At 36.7% G+C, this 22,552-nt stretch overlaps 1 long non-coding RNA gene across 1 annotated transcript in view; it reads left to right on the top strand.

The window, feature by feature from the left end:
- LOC121301078 overlaps window positions 1-22,552 on the top strand; it is a 61,288-nt gene that overhangs the window by 20,244 nt on the left and 18,492 nt on the right. The window contains exons 3-4 of the long non-coding RNA XR_005947585.1: window positions 10,940-11,035; window positions 15,920-16,084. This is a non-coding gene — a long non-coding RNA (uncharacterized LOC121301078). The remainder of the gene's footprint in view (window positions 1-10,939; window positions 11,036-15,919; window positions 16,085-22,552) is intronic.

The raw sequence follows: 22,552 nt of genomic DNA, 5'->3' as shown, positions 1-22,552 counted from the left end.
ATTTCAACTGATTTGCGAATCCAGGCGTGTGCACATGTAACACGTCAGTACATTTATCATGCTCGATAATGAGATTGTTTGCATATACTAATATTATGTAGAAATATCTATCTTATGTTTGCATAAGTTTTGAAGCATCAAATGCATGCAGACCATTTTGAAATTCTGCTCGTTGATTTGTGGGAGGGTGTGTGCTGTCGACGGGCAAGGGGTGTGTGTGTGTGTGTATGTGTAAGGAAATAGCATTAGCATAATGTGAACGCCAGCAGAGCAATGGGCAGTTGAAAATAAAAAGAGACGGCTGAATGCTTTCCAGTAACAATAATCTGATTAAATATTGCCGGGGAGCGGGGCATTAGTTAAGAGCCTTATACTACTGACAATCTCAACGAGAAGGGGTTGGAGTGCAGAGCTAATGGTGCAGCCCTAACGCTAGAGCTGAGATGTAAGCAAGCCCGCTTCTTCTTGACCCTATTCCCGAGGTCGGAAACACGAGTATAGCGCTCTCCTCCGAGCTCTGCAGGAGTGTCGCTGTGTTCTTGTGCTGCAGGCCCGTTCAGGATCGACACTGGCTGGGAGACTTTGATTAAAATATTACACCGGCTTAATTTCCGCTCTCAGCCGGGTCACGAGCCCCAACATCACAGTCGAGTTAATGTTTTCATCCCGGGGGGGGGGGGGGTGGGGGTGGGGGTTAACCCATTTTGATACTATGGTTTCACTATTAAGCCCAATTTACTGAATCGTGGTGTAATTTGTTGACAAACATTCAAACATCCATGTTTTTATTATTTATTATTATTATTATTATTATTTATTATTATTATTATTATTATTATTATTATTAGTACATAATAATAAATCGCTCTTATAAAGCATTTTACATTGGTTGGCCTACAGAATGCATGTGTCTTGATAAGACTTCATTCCCTTTGTCAAATTGTTCCCCTGCAATGTTTAGATAATAATGTTTTGGGTTTTTTTTCTCGTGTATTGAATTGTGTCGCCTATATATTATGTATACAGCACTTCTCTTACAGTCCCCATGAATTATAGGGTCAGCTACATTACTGCTCTATTTATATGAAGTATTTATAAGAACGGTGCTCTATGTTCTTATATATATATGCATGCAATATGATATATTCGCTTACAATTTATAGCACAGCGTGAAAGATACAAGAAATATTTGTAAAATTATATGAAAAACGTATTTTGCATCCATTTGTTTTACTTGAGTACGCCCGCATTCCTCTACGAAGGATATCTTCCAGGCTGTACCTATGAGATTAAGGACTCGCTTTGGTGCAAAGATCAGATATGGGCATTGCCTCCTTGCTCAACGACACCTGCCTCCCTCCGCTCAGCAGTGGCATGAGGACATTGAATTAGCACACCATAGCAACGCCGAGAGAAAGTCTTAGATCAGCATCCTTCCATTTTATTCTCTAAAAAAATGAACATGTTGAAAATGACGTGCTTTATCTTATTGTATGTAATATGTGTATACTATAACACATATTAAATATAGGTATGATCTATGGAGAAGTAGCAGTCAGTGGTAATGCATACAGCACTCGGCAGACCTCTGGTGTAATTACCGGGGCTGCTTGCTATACACGCCAATGCAGCGCGGATCCTCCAGTGTCTGCCGGGGTCAAGCCCACCCTCAGCTGTTCACATTGTACTGTGATGTATAGAAGGCAACAAGTTCCATCATGTTATTCTAGCTCCCCGGATAATACATTCTAGAACTCCAGAACTTGGCGTGGCAATTAGGAACACAATGGTTTTGACAAGGGAATATAATTTATACAATACACATCCCCCTATTTTAAATTGTGACTCCTAAATAAAAGAAAGACATACCAATAATAATAATAATAATAATAATAATAATAATAATAATAATAATAATAATAATAATAATAATACATACATACATACATACATACATACATACATACATACATACTTTCTATAATGCTATATGTAAAGTATACAAAATAATATTGTTTCAGAAAACAAATACCTATACGCAAACGAGGGCCTGATCAGCAGAAGGGTTGTTAGAGGTATTTCACGTTACAAAAATAGGTGAAAGTATTTGCACGCTGGAGTCAACGTCTCCGGTGTGCACAGTAGGGGGCAACGTTTGGTATTCAGTTGGGGAAAAAAATAACATTGCATTGTGCTACTTATAACTCAGTATCGCTCTGTGTGTGGATGCGATTGGGTGCGCATTACAGATTCATTAGGCACGGTTTTTCTGGAATCACGTTAAAGGCTGATTATAAAATAATAAGTCAGTCATTTAAAAAGACATCAAATCTGGAGAGGAGCACGCTTTCAGGACCCTGGACAGCGCAGCTCACAGTAACTGAAGCAGTACAGCGCTCTGCCAGAAAATACAGTGTACAGAACTCAATGAACTACCGAGGCAAAAACAACACCACAAACAGATTCACAAACAAAAGGTTGTGTTGTTTTTGGTAGGGATTTATAGTTCCAGTTGCTACATTGTTTTGACGTTATTGGGCCTTATTCATAAAGCATTAGTATTCTGCCGTAAAACCTCTGTCTGCAGTCCATTCACCTGCGCGCCTATTGGTCAAATTGACAAAGCTTTAACGCGTGACTATGTACGCTTACGTGTTCTGTTCTGGTAAATTTATTAACGTTTATATACTCAAGAGACTCGTCGACTGCTTCACTGTACGTTGTAGAAAAGTTTAATGGGAATCGCCAAATATTTATTTAGTTAAACCTATTATTCTTCCGTTATCTCTACTGATAAAGCCACGTAATACAACTTCAATCCTGTCTAAATACACTGAAAGAATCGACCCAATGTTTAGCAAGACAGTCACATTTTATAGTTCAATTTATTATTTCATTTAATGGAATTGTTTTACTTGGGTTCTAAACAAACACTTTACCAAAATAAACACGGGACTGTAAACGTGTTTGTAATCTGTAGATTTAATAAGATATTTAATAAACCCTTTCTCTGGCAGTATGATCGCTGAGATTTTGCTATGAGTTCAAAGAGTTGATATTTGCTAGAATGTATACATATGCCTGAGGCTTTTCATTTAATGTATTTAAGACCTGAATAAATAAAAAATAAAAAATCGAGGTGTTTTTTTTGGTCTACTAAATTTTGAAATACATTGTGTTAGAGGCAGTGACTGTACTTTCGTTATTTGCCTTACCAAATCCCTATATAATTGACAACTTCGTCAAAGACAGCGGTGGTGTTCTGCTCCGTTTTTCTTCACACATTTAAAAAAAAAAAAAAAAAAAATCGGATTCCTTTGAATCCACAGGTAACGGGAACAATGCAGTCGAGTATCAAATACTGAGTGGTAGACAATTCATATCTAATCCAGTGCGAGGGAGTATTACTGAATCAAAGAATTTGCATCACCTACAGCCCGCCTGCATTAATTAGAGGTTTGAATGGATCATCATCACGCGGCGGGCAGCAGAGCCCTGAAACAGGCATACAAACCTGCCCGTGCTGATTTCATAGCATATACGTACTGAAAGAGGACCTAGTCTTTGGGTGGCGAAAATAAAGCCTCGCTTCATGCATTCAGGTGTACAATTGATGTAAAAATATGGGGTTACAGACTTTTAAAGTGTATTAGCATATCTATCTATCTATCTATCTATCTATCTATCTATCTATCTATCTATCTATCTATCTATCTATATTGTTGCAGTATACAAAATAATAATAATAATAATAATAATAATAATAATAATAATAATAATAATAATAATAATAAATGCCGTTGTGCATTTGGTTTCAAAGACATAAACAAAAAATATATATTTTCATTTTACTTGAACCGTGACGAGGTTTTCAACTTATTGAAACTGGTATTGCTAGAGTATGGATCTTTCTGTCAATCTAGCTATCTGTCTATCTGTCTAAGTTACATTATTTACTGATGCCCAGTACTCAATCTAGTCGCCGTGTACTGTGAAACTATTTGCAGTAAACGCGTCGATGCCTTTTAAATATACATTATACATGCTCAGAAACATGCTTGAGGTTGCTTATTACATCTAGCCTACTCTATACATAAAATATGAATTTAAAATACCTGCATAGTGAATCACACACAGACATGTGTGAACATAATGAAGCCTCTGGCATCGCCCCTATTTAAAACCTCTAAATGCTAATTATAGACTGGGTGGCTAGTTTCTCATTCGCTGACTGGACGCTTGCCAGTCACAATTAATCAACGTCGGAGTATGAGTGCAGATTCTAATTGATGGACTGCGTGTCAGCCTTTTAACAGACTGAAAGTTAGACCGCTCTGTCTGGGCAGAGAACGCGGGAGATGGGCATAGCATTCCGTATAGGCGGGACGTGTGAAAGCAGGTAAACCTGCTTCCATAGCCTGCCATCGCGCATACGCTGGAAGAGATTATGGCGCACTCGCTTTCTGAGCACATTATGCAGATTTGATGTGGCATACGAGGCGATTGCGTGTTTCTTTTTTATCTTTGTTTCATGAGTTTATGTGAGTAACTAAACCAGAAATATAATACAATACTAAAACGCTGAAACACATAAGGGATGAGATATCCAACCGCACCACCCTATATAGATGTTATATGTGAACATACATTTCGTGTTAAATGATATATATATATATATATATATATATATTATATATATATATATATACACATACAAGTTTATACAATGGTATCGTATTATAAATATATGAATGGTATCGTCTGATTAAAGAAACACACTAATGGATATTGTATTTGAGTGTGATATTGAGTCTTTCTAAATTCCTAATGAAACTACATGCAATAGATCTACCTTCATATTGTAACACGAGTGCGAGGTAACCCCAGGTGCAGCTAGAGATGATTTCTTGCTGTCCTAGTCAGTTGTGTATTAGTTGCAGTGGATAAAGTAGCCCACTTTTAATTAACTGTGTGAGTGCTGTGGGTTTTCAATGGGTTTTTCAGCACAAGCCTTTCCTGCCTGTCTTTACCCAAGCCTTATAATCGGGGACACTGTTTGTATCAGCCCCTGATCCGAATGAACAAACATAGTGTTCATCCGGATGCCCACTTCGCGAGGCGTTGGTGAGCACGGAGATCATTACTCAATATCTATATATTATATATATTATATATATATATTATACCTATATATATATATATATATATATATATATATATATATATATATATATATATATATATATATATATATATATGAGAGAGAGAGAGAGAGAGAGAGAAGTAAATGACTACCAACACTACAGACATTTTTTGACAATGAAAAATACAGTAAAATGAGACATTAATAGAAGTTTCATATATATGGTCTTTATGATTGCATTGAAAAAAATAGAAATATACAAATATATTTTTTGAGTGGCTAATATTTAACTATTGCTGTATATATCGATTAAAAAAACTTTTTGAAAAAAATCACTTTATAATATGTAATCAAATCGAACTTATACTATATTTATAGCAGAAAGAATGAACAGTAACGTAGTGCAGATTCTAGCTGCATTTAAAAATGACTTTCGGGCTTATTTCGTCAATTCCAGGTGGTGGAAGCATTTATTCCACTAATTAGTTCTTTCCACGGCTGAACAGAGTGGAATGTGTTTGAAGATGCGCACAAATGAAGCTCAGACTGTCTCCGGTTCTGAAGGTGTCCTGTGTCCTTCCTTCCGCTGCTTCGGAAATCCTGGGCAAAGAGGAGGCGCGTGCCGACGCCGCCAGTCCAGGTGCCGCGAGCCTCACTGAAGTGTTAATTAGCGAGGAGGGTGTTAATTAGCGAGGAGAGTTTTAATTAGCGAGGCAGCAGCTTCCTATATGCATCTGCAAAAGAATCAGACCGAGGTGAATGTCTCGCTTTCTCGTTCTTTCTTTCTTTCTTTCTTTCTTTCTTTCTTTCTTTCTTTCTTTTTTTTTTTTTTTTAAGACGAAGCAACTCTCCCGTCCGGTAATTAATCGCACTTTCGTCTAAGATGCCCGACCGCCGACGTTTCCGCGGGGGGCGGGGCGGCCACCCTTTGCCCCTTCTCCCGTAGTTGCTTTTTCCTGCCACTTACGTTCCGCCTTTCTTCTTTGCCCACCCGCGCGGGTTCCCCATTCTCAGGTTTTTCTTTTCTTTCTTTCTTTCTTTCTTTCTATTTGTGTGTATTCATTATTACATTTCCGCCTTTCTTTGATCACTTCCGCTGTTTTTTTCCCCCCTTTATTTCTCTTGGTATAATTTTTTCATTCTTTTCAAAACGTTTTCTTCTTTTTGTTTCATTGTATTCTTTTATTTTTTATTGTCTCACTTTTTCTTCCTTTCTTTATGTTCTTTCTTCCTCTCTTTAGTTCGTGCGTTCCGTTGAGGTATTCAACTTTTTAAACCGGCCAGGTGTCTGTTTCAGTTATAGTTTAAGAGTTATACGATTAAGTATCCTTTACTAATTTCATTTCTGATAATCTGGTATTTCTGGAAAAAAAGTCCACACTACACAAAATGGAATTTCTCAAATAATATATATTTTATAAATACACCGCGTTTAAAAGTGACACTCATGAACTGAACAACGAACATGGAATGATAAAGAACACAGGGCGCGGTACGATAGGGAATAACGTCAGTGGCACGCCCTGTTTAAAAAACAAAACGTTTTGTTTCCCACAATCAAAATAATTGCTTATATGAAGAAAATAGAAAAAAAAGAACATACATTCTTCAAAGGAAAATGTAAAAAAGTTTTTTTTTTTTTTTTTTTTTTTTTTTTTTTTTATTTTTTTGTATCTGATCTTACCTGCCGGAAGATAATCCTGCTTTATTTATTTATTTTTGTTGCACATTGAATAAAAACACCGTGTAACTGAGGATATACTACAACATTTCCAAAGTAGTGTAAAGGTTTCATCCACATTAACAATCAATATTAATAATCTATAATATATATAGAGATATATATATATATATATATATATATATATATATAATATATATATATATGTGTGTGTGTGTGTGTGTGTGTGTGTGTGTGTGTGTGTGTGTGTGTGTGTGTGTATGTGTGTGTTGAATTTTTAAAAAATGACATGGACCTGCATGTTTTACAAAGTAGGGTAAAACACAAAAGTAGGGCCTGTATATATAAATTAAATTTGTGGGGCTTAATATATAATGTAATTCTTCACAACGAGAAACATTGCAAAATGTAAAACACAATGTATTCACCAATGTGTTGTGATTGACCATTCTTTGCTATACACTAATAATAATAATAATAATAATAATAATAATAATAATAATAATATAATAATAATAATAATAATAATATTCCATGTTGTAATGCCTGCAGGAATTGGTTGTATCAAATAGACTAATGGCATATAAAATTCATTATGAAATACAAAAATATATATAAACAAATAACAATAAGTAAATACTAAGCCAACCATAAATGCCAAAACTGCAAATGACGAGCAGAAATAGTCGATATGGTTGCGTACGTGCAAAATTACGCATTTAGTATCCATTCTTCCTAATAATATTAAATGACTAAGCAAATCTAATGAGCCCTCTGTGCAATGTGTACCCTACCACAGGACAGCTACACATTCTTCTTCTTCTTCTTCTTCTTTCTTCTTCTTCTTCTTCTTCTTCTTCTTCTAGAAGAATATTAATAATTACGATCACTACATAGGGTGCTATGTACTGTGGAGAACATTAGAATTCCTCTTACACAGAGATCCATTATTGAGTTGCACAGTATTCTGTAAAATGGACGGAGTTTTTATTTTTTTTATTTTTTTGTCTTTAACACAAGCTGTGTATTCCTTAATCAAACTAAATACTAACTTTCACGTCTCTTTTATGTTGCGTAAACACGAGTATCGCAGTACATATACATGTGTCGTATGCGTTATAGTTACATCTTAGTATTTCAGTCAGTGATGGTTTGAGTTAGTACTAGCATACCCCTTGAGTGGTAGTATCGGTTCATTAATATGGTTTTATCTGATATAATTAAAAAAGGTCAGATAAATGCATTAGATAAACAGGGCTATTTCCCTGTTCCACATTTCCCAGAGACAAAGACACAGAAGAATGTTTTATGTTTTGAGTGTGCGCAGTACCTACCTACCTACCCACCTTGCGATGCAAATCCAGCTCAAATGCAGTAGCGAGCTCACGCGACTGCACCACACGACAATCTGAATTACAGCCCAATTCAAAACGCAATCCTTTCTAATGCGATCTAAATAATTTATAAAGAAATTACACCACTTTGAAACAGTGCTATACGCAGATTATAGAAAAAATATATATTAAACTAAATCTGCATTTTATAGACGGTAAGCAAAAACACAGTCTGTTACTGTTAGTTTTACATTTAAATTATCTCCATATTTCCATTGAATAAAACAGGGCTGCCGCATTTGTGTTTGCGCATCCCATATAATGCATTCTTGTCATAAAGTATTACATCCGTCAGTCTTACCTACACGAATTGTATTTAATAAAAAAAAGGGGCAGCTTATTTGTTACTTCATCAGAAGTAACGCTTCCCAGTAAAAAACGGAGCTATATGTAAAATATGTTTTGCAATTTGTCGGTGATGTAGTCCTCTGAAATCAGTTATAGGAACATATATTGCATTATATATATATATATATATATATATATATATATAGATATATAGATAGATAGATAGATAGATAGATAGATAGATAGATAGATACACACACACACACACACACACACACACACACACACACACACACACACATATATATATATATATTATATATACATATATATATATATATATGATATAATATATATATACTATATATATATATATATATTAACGCTACTTTTTATAGATAAGACATCATTATTCTCTATAAAGGTCGAACCATAGGCTTTAGGCCATTACAGTATTCAATGTAAGGCCTACAGTTCTTTAATGATGCACTTATTAATTGTCAACAAATATGTGTTGCTAGTCTAATATCCCGTTTTTTTATTATTGTTTTTTTATTTCGAATCCCAGTTCTGGTATATTGTGAATGTAAATAAACACAAACTATTTTAGATGCAGTCTATTGCCTCCATATATATATAACACAGAAACAACCATTCACAAACACAAAAAGGCAGATATCGTTACAGTTTGTCTGTGAGGGGGAATGCAAAAATGGAATTATTATTCAGCCTTCCTCCTCCCCCCTCCCTCGATGTCACGGTTTATATAATATGAACAGAAATATATTCTCATGAGGGGAGGAGCTCTCGTTGGAATGAAGTGGCCTAACCCACATTTTACAAAATTATTATTATTATTATTATTTATTATTATTATTTATTATTATTATTATTATTATTATTATTATTATTATTATTATTATATTATATTATTATTATTATAATAATAATAATAATAATAATAATAATAATAATAATAATAATAATAATAATAATTTGCTCAAATAGTCTTTCTAGTGGGTTGCTTGATTCTGTTCAGTAAAGAAAAGTCTCAGAAATGAAGTGCAATTAAGTCTACTGATAGAAATCGCACATAGGTAGAATGATTCCATTGTAATAAACAGCCTGCTTCCTTCATTTCCACGCTTAGTATGTTAAGCATAAGAACAACGCATGTATGCAGTAGTGTGTGGGTTTGTAATAACAGATAGCCTACAGTATTGTAATTTCAAATATCGAGATTCTGGTATACTTGTGCGTTTTTAGAGAATATTGATTTCCATCTGGAAAGACCCCAATACAGCTGTAACATTTCGTTTCCACTGCCCGGTGACTTGCCCATGCAGAGCGGCTCGTACTAAAGAAATCGCTAATGTACCGTTTGGGCGAGAGAACTGCGAAACAGGATCTTAAAGTTCCGTCACTCTCTAGGATGATAGATCGATAGATCGATGAGATATCTGCTGCATGTTCTGTTTCCACAGACAGGCCTCTGCATGCATACAGATGCACGATCCACCTAGATGCCCAGCTATCTAGCTGTGGGTATTATTGCTTGAGCACCCCGTGCATTTCTTTAATTAAGCAAAGGCAAGGCTCTGCTCCCCCAGGCTTGTTTGCACAGTATGTGCATCTGAAGAACAGGTTTATATAACCATAACATATTTTGCACCGTTCTGCATCTAAAATGCAAAATCCTGTAGCAGGAACACAAATGCTTTGAAAGAATATTTATTGTCATATTGGATACACTTAAACCCAACCGAACATAAATATATGTACGTGTGTTCGCCTGTCCTGGGTCCCCTCTCCACAGCTCAGATATAAAGCGAGCGGTTACAGCTTTTCTTGGCTCGAGGTTGCTTATGTGTATCACTAAGCATGGATAATGACGGTGACATCAGCATTGGTGAGTGACCTCCGTGCTCTATTCGGGGCCCCCAGCCGAGTGCTTCCCTCAGTGTCCCAGCAGCGCGTCCCAAGCCTGGGCCTAGACAGCGGGGCGTTCAGCATTGTCCCACCACTGTCCCTTCTATTATGTCGCGGAGAGAGAGAGAGAGAGAGAGAGAGAGAGAGAGAGAGAGAGAGAGAGAGAGAGAGAGAGAGAGAGAGAGAGAGAGAGAGAGAGTTTTGTGTGGCGGGGGACCGGTCAGCACCGTATCTCTATTCTCAGTCATAGAGACTATTTCTACAATTACTACTGGCCGAGCGGGTTCACAGCGGCTCCATCCCAATATGAGCTGGATGGTCTCATTTTAATTGTATTTATTTATTTATTTGGACAAGACCTATGGCATAACATGGTGGACATGTTTTTTTTTTTTTTTTTTTTTTTTTTAAAATAGGATTCCTGTTTTTGGTTTTGTGTGTTGCCATCCCAACAGTTTTTTTTTTTTCTTGTTTTTTTTTTTTTTTTTTTTTTTTTTCAAAAAGGACGTCATTCACCCGAGGGTTCGTGAGAAGACCCCCACCTTCAAAGCGCACAGAGAAGCGGTCATTTTAACAAGGCGACTCTGACAAGAAGTGCAAGTAAGTATAACTTCACTTGCTTGACTTTTTAAACAGTTTATGTAATGTCCTATAACTCCTTGCTTCATAGATTGCAAAGACACTGCTAACTATATACAGTGTAACTAACAAACATTTTTAAATGCGCTTGTAATTCTGTTAAAATTGCATGCATATATATTGCATATATATATATATTATATATATATATATATATATATATATATATATAATATATATATATATTAATAATATATATATATATATATATAATATAAGCAATGATGCATTGGTTTAGAGTTTGTGTTCAGTGTGGTGTCAGCATTTGTCCTTTTGGGACCTAAGTTCGTGTTCAAGTGGCTTGAAATGTGAACGAGAAGTCACGGCCGGGCCTGTTGTATGTGAATTGTAGACGGGTGATTTGCTTTACAATTTATGGACCTAAATTGTTACCGAGCAGAGTCTCCTTCTTTCTTACCCCAGTCCGGAATGCTTTTCACAATGTCAGCTGAGTCTGAAGAAAAGTAGACTCGGGTCTCAAAATATAAGTTGGCATTAAAAAAAGTGGTTTCAGATGCAGGCTACGAGTGCATAAACCAAATGTTTTAGAATGCAAAACAAAATCTTATGAAACCCTTGATTTTTTTTTTTTTTTTGTGCTTGATAAGTTTACAGCCACATTGTGGGTGTACAGTACAGATTTACAAATTAAATATCTGGCCTTTAAATTAAATATCTGGCGAACAGCAAAGCAATAAAAAAAAAAAAAAAACTTTGGTGGGGGGAAAAAAACTCAAATACATGATTTTAATTATGATATTTTATTGTAGGCTTTTGTAAAGATCGTGCATTCTTTAAACGATACATTTTAGGGGTTCACATCTAGGACAAATGCTGAACTGTCTTGTGAAATAAAAATAATAATAACACATAAATAAGTGAATTAATAAATAAATAAACTGACCCTGTGTAATCGTGTTGCTGTACAGTGTGTGGAGTTGAGCAGATTATCTAGCGGCAGTGCTGCTTTCCTGGGTAGACAACAGAAGCTGCTGGCGACGCGCTGTCCCTTTAAGAGCGCTGGGTTAGTTTTTCTCTTTGGTTATCTAGCTGTATGAGTATATCTGATATCATAAAGCTAGAGAACCGAAAGTAGAAACTAATTCTGAGGACTTCGGGACCTTCCGCTGGAGCGCGGAGAATGGGGAGGGGGAAGGGGGGCAGAGACTACTACGATTGAGGGACATTGTGTGTTCGTTTAAAGACCATAACATGCCGAGAATGCCACTGGGAGTGTGATTGTAATGGAATAAGTCCAGCTGAAAAGAGTGCATGGGCGAGGGCTGCTTCTGAGAGAGATGTATATATTTACTGGAAATAGCTTTATAAAACCAGGGTAATACAGTAACCCAAAATAGAGGGGATCGATCAAAAATAGGTCTGACAAGGCGAGGGAATCTGTGAAATACGGCCTTAATAATAAGCAGGTATTCTGTTTGAGGTGGGTGCTGACGCTGTTGTGGGTATTTTTAGATTATTTATTGTGTGTGTGTGTGTGTGTGTGTGTGTAAACACGGTAAACAACTGGGTGGCAGATATTCAACGAATGCGTCGCAAAGGGGATGAAACGACGTTTCAAACGATTGGCCTTTCTCGCGAGTCACGTGCTTGGCAAGCTGCAGAATGTAGTTGTTATGCGTGCTAGAAGACAACAGCCTCCTTTTATTGTCGGTGTGAACAGGTGCAGAAACAAAACGTGCATATTGATCATTATTAGTAAGCACTTTGAATGCATGTTTTTTTAAAAATGATTTAAAATATCTATATAGGTTTACTTAATAATACTATTTAAGCGGATGATAATAATACAATACATAATAATACTAATAACCGATAATAATTGGTTTGGGAGTAAATATAAAGCATCCTATAAACAAACAAAACCTTATTTGATACATGTGTGTATAATTAATATTCCAGGTAGCTTCAGGTACGCCTATATTTCCTGCCAGGCTTTTGAATTATCCTGACGGTAAATACTTTGGACATGAATGTACATAAGTCATTACTGATGTAATATTCAAATAAGTTTATCTGGATGCAATGATATTACTACTACTACTACTGATAATAATAATAATAATAATAATAATAATAATAATAATAATAATAATAATAATAATAATAATCCATCAACAAGACCTGGAAGTGTAAGATCACCGTGGAGGGTCTCTTTGACGGAGCCATGTTCAGGGCCCTGGTCCGGTCCCGGGTTAAGTTGGAGCAGGCCCACCCGCAGTCTGCTGGCGACATGACGGCCTTTGTCGATCACTGGGCTCTGAGTGGCGTGCTCTGTACCATCAAAGTGAGGAAGCTAGTAGTCCTCCACAAGCAGTAGTCCTCCACAATGGACAGTTCAATCATGGGCTTTTAAATACTACTACTACTACTAATAATAATAATAATAATAATAATAATAATAATAATAATAACCTATGTGGCAGTAATCGCGAAAGGCATTAGGCAAATATGGACTGTAAAGGACACTAGGTCCAGGCATTTGTCTAGTTTGGTTTCATGCGTATTTATAGATAGTTTTAAATCATTTAAACAGACTGCAGAGTCTTCTATGATTTAAATCATTTAAACAGACTGCAGAGTCTTCTATGACTTTTGCAATGGAAGTCGTGTTAGCACTGTACAGCGGGGTTTGACGTCAGTTTGCAACACAAACTATATGCGTGGGCCTGTAGGGTTGAAATAAAAAGCCATGTTTTTATTTTATTTTATTTTATTTTTTAGATGACCTGTTTATTTTATGATATAGATCACGTGATTGCCATTCCACTGCATTCACAATTACGTTTTCAAAACGTGACGTGCGACCATTTATTTCAGGTAATGTGTAGCCTGAATGGGGGACTTCATACAATCCACTATTTTGGTATAAGAGATCTTCTTATTAGAATAAAAGTTTGATTTATTTTTTTGGTGGTGGTTGTAATTATTGCCAAGATGAAATTCTGCTGCGCTTATCCTCAACTTCCACGCGTGCGCGGTTATAACGGTTTTCTGCGCCCCTCCGCCACGGGGCAAGCGTATTTATAAAAATATTATTATTATTATTATTTATTATTATTATATTATTATTATTAGTAGTAGTAGTAGTAGTATTAGCATAGTTTGAAAATTAGAAAGTAAAGCTGGTTATTCTGAGCTTGGTAGCTGGTAGCTTAGCAACCGTCTCCATCCAATTAACATAAGATAGAAAACATTGGTTTTATAACAGGCTTTACCTGTAGGCCTCACCTTTTTTTTAAATTATTATTTTTTTTTTTTTAGCAATGCAATATTTCTCTTGTTGTACATTTAATAGATTTTATTTATAACCAATAAAACAACCTGTTTGAAAATGGCACCTTATACTATTCTTTATAAGAAACACAATGTTAAAATATTAAAAATAAAGATTATAATTTCAAATTGCAAGATTGTAATTTAATATAGGCCACTTACCGGTATCATAATATCAACCAATTTAGATAACAATATAATTGGTTCTTTGAAACATAGATATTATTATTGCACAGGACCTAATTGTGCCACAGTTGTATTCCAGATCACAACCAGTTTGTAAAATTAATATTTCATATCTGTTAGGTGCCTAAACAGCTCACTCTTCTTTATTATGAGAATACACCACAGGTTCATAAAAATGCATTTCATGAAGGAGCAGAAACTTACAGAAGTTTAAAACATACAGTCCTAGAGTAGAAGTCAGTTATAAAATAGCAAAACAATGAAAACATTGAAAAATAGGAAAATGTAATGAACCAACTATTAAATAGAAAAGGAGGTGTAAAGTGAATGAGGAAGTAGATTTTAAACACATTATTTTAAAGAAAAGCAAATATGACAATTTTAATAGTGTTTTATTAGAATTGTTGATATTAATTTTAAGGTAAAGCCAAAAGGTTATTACATATGTCACTAAACACAAAATAAATAAATAAATAAAGCCATTAAAACTTAGATATCCTAAATACAAAAATCACAGTGTTTTATTTATTTTTTACAGTAGTGGTCCTGATGCTGTTGTAATTATAACTTGCTGTACAGCAAAACAAGGATTCTTGAAAATATCACTCAAAGTGTAGTGAAGTGGTGGTTCCATTTAAAACTTTTCTGTGAATGGCAAATGTACTTTATTTGTATGTGTGTGTAAGCTTGGACAGAGGATGTAACCCAGGTTTGAAATCAGTGGTATTCTTGTGACGACTAGTAACCAATAAATGAGGAGAACCACATCAATGTTTTCTTCTGAACACTTTTAAAACAACTAGGGACACAAGGTGGGGGTAGTTTCTGAGTTGTTAGTAGTGGCGCTGGACTCGTAATGCATCGCTTGATTGCAATGGTAGCTCAAGAGCAGTACAATGTTAAGTCTGCCATTGGTATAATGATAACTGCAGTAGTAACATTTGTACATTTCTATGGAATGGCAAAGGCATGAGCCAATATATGCTGCTGTTACTCCATTACAGTAACATGGTACCATATCAGGAGCAGACAGTGCTACCCTCTCAAAAGTATGTTTTACAAAAAGAAAAATCACTGGTAATTGCACAGTTTGCTGAGCATAGTGGTTCTAGTAAGGTGTTTTTCAGGTTTATACACTAATCATATCCCTCGTGGGTAAGTACTTGACTTGAGGACATTTTCAGGTTATGTCTGACACTTTAATCTAAAAGCAGCCTGCAACTTCCATACTCTACACCCTGAATCTTCACAACACATAGGAAGCTCCTTTCATCTTATGGGAACTAGCCATGTCCATGGTGGCATTGAAACTTTGCTGTCAGGGTAGACGTGAATGCATCCTGATTTCTGACTTTCTCTTTGCAGTGAGTTCCACCAGAGGTTGGGAGAGAACCACCCTGCACCCTAGGACTTGGATAGATGGGCCCTGAAGGGCCACAAGCAAGCTAGCCCAAGCTTGAGGAATCTCTGGGGATGTGGGGATGGCTTCTGTTACAGACAATTAGCAGTTCAGAGTGATAGCCACTATAGGTAAGAGTTTTTTATATATAATTCATAAACTTAGCCATCAATATATCAATAAATAAATAAATACTACTACTACTACTAATAATAATAATAATAATAATAATAATAATAATAATAATAATAATAATAATAACGTGACAAACGTACAGGTAATAAGGTCTGTCCCATTCTTCATTAGAACTCAGATCCCTTTTCTCTTTTGCCTTGAACCTCACAAAAAACAAACAAAAAAACTCTCTTTTTTAAAATCGCCTGATCCAATTTGTCAGGATCCTCGGTTTGAGGAGATCAGGGAAATGGGCTAGCGACTTGTGTAATCTACATTTTAATTCCATTGTCCGGAGGGGGCCTCCTTATCCCTTTGAGTTGCTTAGGAGAGCCTGTCCGTCTCTCCTTATGAGGGGTGCTCATGTGGAAAGGGTGGCTTAGACACTCGCTCCCTCTAATTCTCTCTCCTCTCCCCTCCGATCCCTCCTCCCCTGCCATTGCAAATGGAAGACCGGCAGTGCTCCTGTCAGCAGCTTCCAGCTTACTCCTTTTGAAAGCCTAGGAAACCCAATTGGAAGTCCAAGGGCTTTTCATCTCTTTCGGGTGGGCTTTGCTCGGTGCATAGCCACCCATATTGAATGGGGCATCTCTACTTCAACCTCATACCTAATCTAAATGATTGGATCTAAGTACCAGCACCGTAAAATATGTAAACCTTCTGTAGCCACATATTTTTGAAATTTGTCTTTAGTGATTTTTTTTTTTTTTTTTGCTAAACTGGTAGTATTATGAGATTATTGGGATAAGTTTTATGTTTTAATCAATATTTTATTTTTTAGTCAAGATGTATTACTGTAAAGTTTTTTTTTTTCCAGCAGTATAAAATGTTACTATTGCTTCCTGGTATCTTATGATTACTGTACACAGGGATTTGATTATTTAAACAAATTGGTTGGTTATTTAGATATTCCAAATGCAGCGCTATAGATAAAGTGATGCTACGTCCCGGTAGATAAACTGATAAACTGATGCTACAACCTTTGCTGTAGGTTTGTCTGATTACAGACCTTTGGAGTTTGATTACAGCACATAAAGTGATGTGCCAGGAAGCAGCAAGGACTTTTTGGTCTATATATCTGCATATTCCAAGTAGAAATAGAAGCAAACAATCAAATGATCTTCAACAGAAGTAAATGAGGTACAAGTGATAATAAAGCCAAGTTGGGTTTAAATGGGTTAAAAACTAAAGTCAGCACTCCTTTAAAAATGCCAGCATTGTTGGTGTTTATTACAATCCACTTCTGTTTTGAGTCATGGTCTGTAACATTGCGTAATGCAATGTGTAAAACCTCTTACTGCTGCACCTATGAGTATGGAGATTTCTTTTTACAATAAAGTAAAAGTGTTGTACAAAAAGTTAAATGAAAACGACCCTGTTTGATTCGGGGATACAGTAACTACAGTAAACCCTTTCCAGAGTTCCATGAACTGCATATGAGCTAGTGGGTCAGCAATCAGCTGAGAAAACAAAGCAGCCAACGAGTGCAGGATAGCAAGTCTGTAGACAAAACATTTTTTTCTATAAAAACTGCAACAAAATCATTCCGATTTTTTTTTTTCCTAGAAAGAAACGTTTTTTTTTTACATACTGTAGAACGCGATTTATGTAAATCTACCGGGGGGGGGCATGGATTTAAAAAATAATAATGATAATAAAAAAAAAAAAAACAGATCAGAAAGTGAAGATTCAACCCTGTGGCGATTCTCCATACTCTACAGCAACCTTTTAAACCTCACACAAGTTGTGTTTCAGATCAAACTCGCTGGTGGTTCGAAAAAAGAAGTCGATATCAGGTTCACACACAGTCTGATCAATATGGAATGGGGATGTCAGCTATCATTGGAGATAATGGGGAATTTAAAGGAACTGACAGAGTGTTCTTGATGGTGAGCTGATTTCGTGTTGAGCTGGTTGGAAAGAGAATTTGCAGTGTACTCTTACCAAATTATCTTTGATAGCAATGGCGGGGATCTACAGTGGTTACACTGGTGGCAATGGTTTTGTACCTGGTGGCAATGGATCCCGGCTAGAGGTTAAAATAGTATTTAAAAATGTTCATATTTTGACATACCAATGATAACGTAATGGCTTGAACCAATAGTACAACGGTACCATATTAATCAACCAGCTTGTTTCTGTACCAGGACCTCTGTGTCAATCATGGTTGCTGGTAAGGTCTGCTCTGATCATGGTTTCTCCAGGGTTTTTTCAAGGTAATATACAGCTGGATTGTAATATCAGTGGTATTTATTTCTGACTTTTCTATGTGTAGTCTTATTTGTGGTCTGTGATACATGTTCGTAGTTTAGATACTAATTTACACAGAATGTGCCTAATTTAGGAAAACAGCTTGCGTTAGCTCAATCAGTAGCCAGCTGAGTGCAGTAACATTGTAATTATCGTATATTCCAAAAAATAACATCTTTTGATATAAAAATTGGTAAATGCTCAAATCTCAAAACGGTAATTTGTAAAAAAGCAAAAATGAGATACGGAGCATATATTCACAACGGCTGTACATCATTGATGCATCATTCAAGAAACATTTTCAGGACTGCCAATAGATGCATGGTGCTTTCTGGTCATGTGTCATGAGACACACTTCGTTCAGCACCAGTGGGGTTATTATCGGGTCCATTTCCACATCTCAGCCGTTTCGTTGTTTGTTTGTTGGGTTGTTCATCCAGCTGGAAAACTGGGGCAAAAAAACAAACAAAAATAAACAATAGGCTGAAGGCATAAGGCACTGTGTGCTGTGCTCATCTGGGCGATCCTAGAGGGGGAGCTTTTTCTAAATACCGGAATACATAAAGCCGTTCCACACCATTTGCCTTGCTTATGGATAAGCCTAGGGCAGGATGAGTAATCTCCTAATATACAGGGCAAAGTCTCGGATACTGCAATTGTGTCTTTGGGTTCAGTTTTCAATTTCATGTTTGTTTTTCACGGGTAGTTGGGTTGTTGGGTGTAAGAAGGCTCAAGAGGCCCGCTATGCTTGCTACCCTTTACCGATCCTCCCCGCGTGGCCCTCTCCTGTTTCTTTTGCTTGTTGCATCAACCGAAAGAACGTCTTCTCTCTTACCAAGTGTTAAGTTTAATGAATGTGTGATGTTACTTAATCATCAGAGCGGTGTTTCAGTGTTGATCTATTCACTTTCTTGAAGAAAGATAAAATATAATCAATATGCTTTGAGCTTGCCTATCCTAACTGCAAGGCGTTAAGTGGACCTTCTCCTTTAATTCAAGTCATGTGACAATGTTACCTCTCTCTCTGGAATTAGTCAGTTCCAGATGTAGGATTCTCAGGCAAGCTTAAAGCAAGCTCAGAGCCAGGTTAGAGTAAGACAGATATAGAGAACAATTATGATTGGAGCAACGGAACCCTGAGTCATTCACAATAATTGCAAAATTAAAATAACATGTGAAGCTACTTGCTCTTTAAGTGCGTCCTTCAACTAATGTAACACACCACCCGGGTGCTCGGATCCAATAAAAAGCTGCTATATAACAAGGCCAGCGACACATTGAGACACAAATAGAAAAAAATAAGCTAACAAATAATGTAACTGTAATATGTATCTAATGTACTTTATTGCTTTACAGATTTAGAGAAAAATGAGGAAATACTGTGTATTGCAGAGCAAATGGCAAAATTACCAAATGTCTTAATGCCCCAGATGTAACTACTATATTACTAAACAGAATGGCATGAGCAAATGAAAAAGTAAAAAAAACAAAACACTGACTTATTTTTGTTGTTAAATACAGTAACGTAACTACAGACTGTCATATCTATTATAGAACTGACAATCAATTCATATTGTACGTCTAATGCAGTGGTATGATATTGTCTTCAGCTTCCGGTCCTGGCATTGCGGTGTTACTGTATAATCTACATGGATGTGGAAACTGGATAAGGTTAAACACCAGGATCTTTTAGTGTCCCGGGAAGGGATATTGAAATCCTGGGACACCTTCCACAAAACCAGGATGATCCCAGGAAAACAGGTAGAGGTGGCAGCGCTAATGCACAGCCAGTAAACTTTTAATTTCTTCACTTTAAGCTCTAGGCAGCAAGATGTTCACCGATATAGTCTGAAGGGGTGATTATTATTCAGAAGAATGTGGTTACATTTTAAAGACTGTTGAAAAGGAGAGCCAGGGGCGTAATATATCTGAATCATAGTATAGTGAGGCGCGCTATACTGAAGGGTGGGTGTATTCTCTTTATATAGAATTTATTTACCTTCGCAAACTAGGGTGTGGGTGTTTATACTTGTGTTGAATTTGTGTTAAAAAAAGGTTAAAAACGATTATACTGTAAAACTAGTAGTTTTTCGAGATTTACGATTATACTGTAAATACAGTATAATCGTAAATCTCAAAAAACTACTCACTTCTAAATCTTTTGTAGTCATTTTTGTATTACTTTAGTATAAATGCATGTTAATTTGGATTCATATGTTGTTTTTTTCTGACTTTATGTGAACGAAAAGACACACATTTGCCCGTTTTCCCATTGGAAATAGGGTCCTGGTCACAAAAGCAAAGTTTGTGGGGAATAATAGCCATTTTCTATACTTTTGAGGCATAAGCAATTAGGAAATAACACTTACTACCCAGGAACAAAAATTGTGTTACATAGTGTTATTTTTAGGTAGTTGTGATTTAACACATTTTGTCACAGTACTCAAAGTCTTCTCTCACAGCTGTACATTTTGAGGTACTTTCAAACTTTGTTACTGTGGTCAACATTTTCTGGCGCTTGGTTAGGATCTCAGCAACTCTGCCAGGCTTTTAAGATTTGTATGCGAAAACTGTTGCGGCTCTTCTTATAAGTTGATTTAAATTATGCCCTCTGCATTATACAGCATGGTAGGGAATAAATCTCTTTACATGGATTCAGTGAATAGGAGGGGGGCTGCTTTTATGTAAGGAATACCAGAGCACATTAACATAAATGAAAAGCCGTTGGAATTGGAGGGTTGGGGTGGAAATGGAAGTACCGACATTAAAATAAAGATAAAAAATAAAAGAAAGACGCCTCGCATCTTAAAAAAAGTGTGCTGGAATTAGTTTTGGTCTGCAGGCAAGCAGGGAGAGAGAGAGGGAGGAAAAGGGAAAGTGTGTCTGTGCATCTGGAACCTGACTTGTTGAGACTGATGGGCTTTCAGGCGTAGGAAAACGGCAGGCTTCACCAGGATACCAGGCCTCTGAAATTTCTATGCAAACAGGACCTTGAATAATGAGGCGTATTTATTAAGGGGGAAGGGGGGGGGGGGGGTGGGGAGGCAACGTGAAAGGCAGAAGGCTGCTGGATGAATGCAAGGGGGGGGAGATGGAGAGCAGAAAAAAAACGACTAGGCCTTCATTGGTTCAATGTAACGTATGGAGCAGCTGTGAAAGGAGATCTCCTCTTTTTCCCACGCCCAGCTCAAGGGGAAACAGTGGTCTTGCTGGTGAGGGTCAAGTCGCATTGCTAATATATACACAGCGGCTGTGTACTTATTCAATATATACACTTTGCACATTCATTTTATGCACACACACACACACACAAGCAGAATGCAGCCTGACACTAATTTCTTGCACACTGGGGGCTTTGTCTAGGTTTAGGTCAGCAGTCTGGGTTGCTCCTGGGGTCTGCAAATTAACTGTCTGTAAGCAAACTAACAGACCACCTCCACACACACACACACACACACACACACACTCACACACACACACACCACCACCCCAACCGTACACACACCTGCCACCTTCGGGTGCACATTCTGTAATTCAAGTGTGGCTGGGTAATCTGCATGACCACCTGGACTTCACAGCCTGCAGTGGAAGTGACACACAGATTATAATATGTTTCACTTTGTTATTTTTATAGCCTGCTTAAGTTGTTAATGAAACGGAATACAGTCCATATGGAGAGCTGAGTGGCGGATCAGGCCCATCCATAGATAGAGTTGATTACCGGTACTGAAATTTCACTTTCAGCCTTGACTTGTGTACTAGAAATAACAACTAACAATGCAGTGTTATATGGATGTACGAAAGTGCATTATCCAATAATGTTTTTATATCTGACAGGCTTTCTGCTCTCATGATTCAGTACCTGATCCTGGGTCATTTAGATGTTTCTGTCAGCTTCTTAAGGGCCAGCTTTCCACACAGAGTGGGCAACGGCTCTCCCAGTATCCCAGTAAGGTAACCTCTGAGACAGCTCCTTTGAGACTGGGATCCTGAGGCATTCGTGGATCCAACACAGGATCAGGAGCGGTGTCTTCAGGCGTTTTTATAGCTGTAGGATTACACAGTAGCAGCAGTGTTTGTCTGCTTGCCGTGCTGGTTCCATAAAATGCGATTTTTTTCATCTCGGAAACTCAAAATAAATTTGGGATTATTAAAATATTTAGACAGACAAATTA

This window comes from Polyodon spathula, chromosome 26 (genome assembly GCF_017654505.1).
Source record: "Polyodon spathula isolate WHYD16114869_AA chromosome 26, ASM1765450v1, whole genome shotgun sequence".
Lineage (NCBI taxonomy): Eukaryota > Metazoa > Chordata > Actinopteri > Acipenseriformes > Polyodontidae > Polyodon > Polyodon spathula.
Note: the sequence above shows the minus strand (reverse complement) of the source record. Positions and strands in the feature narration are given on the sequence as shown.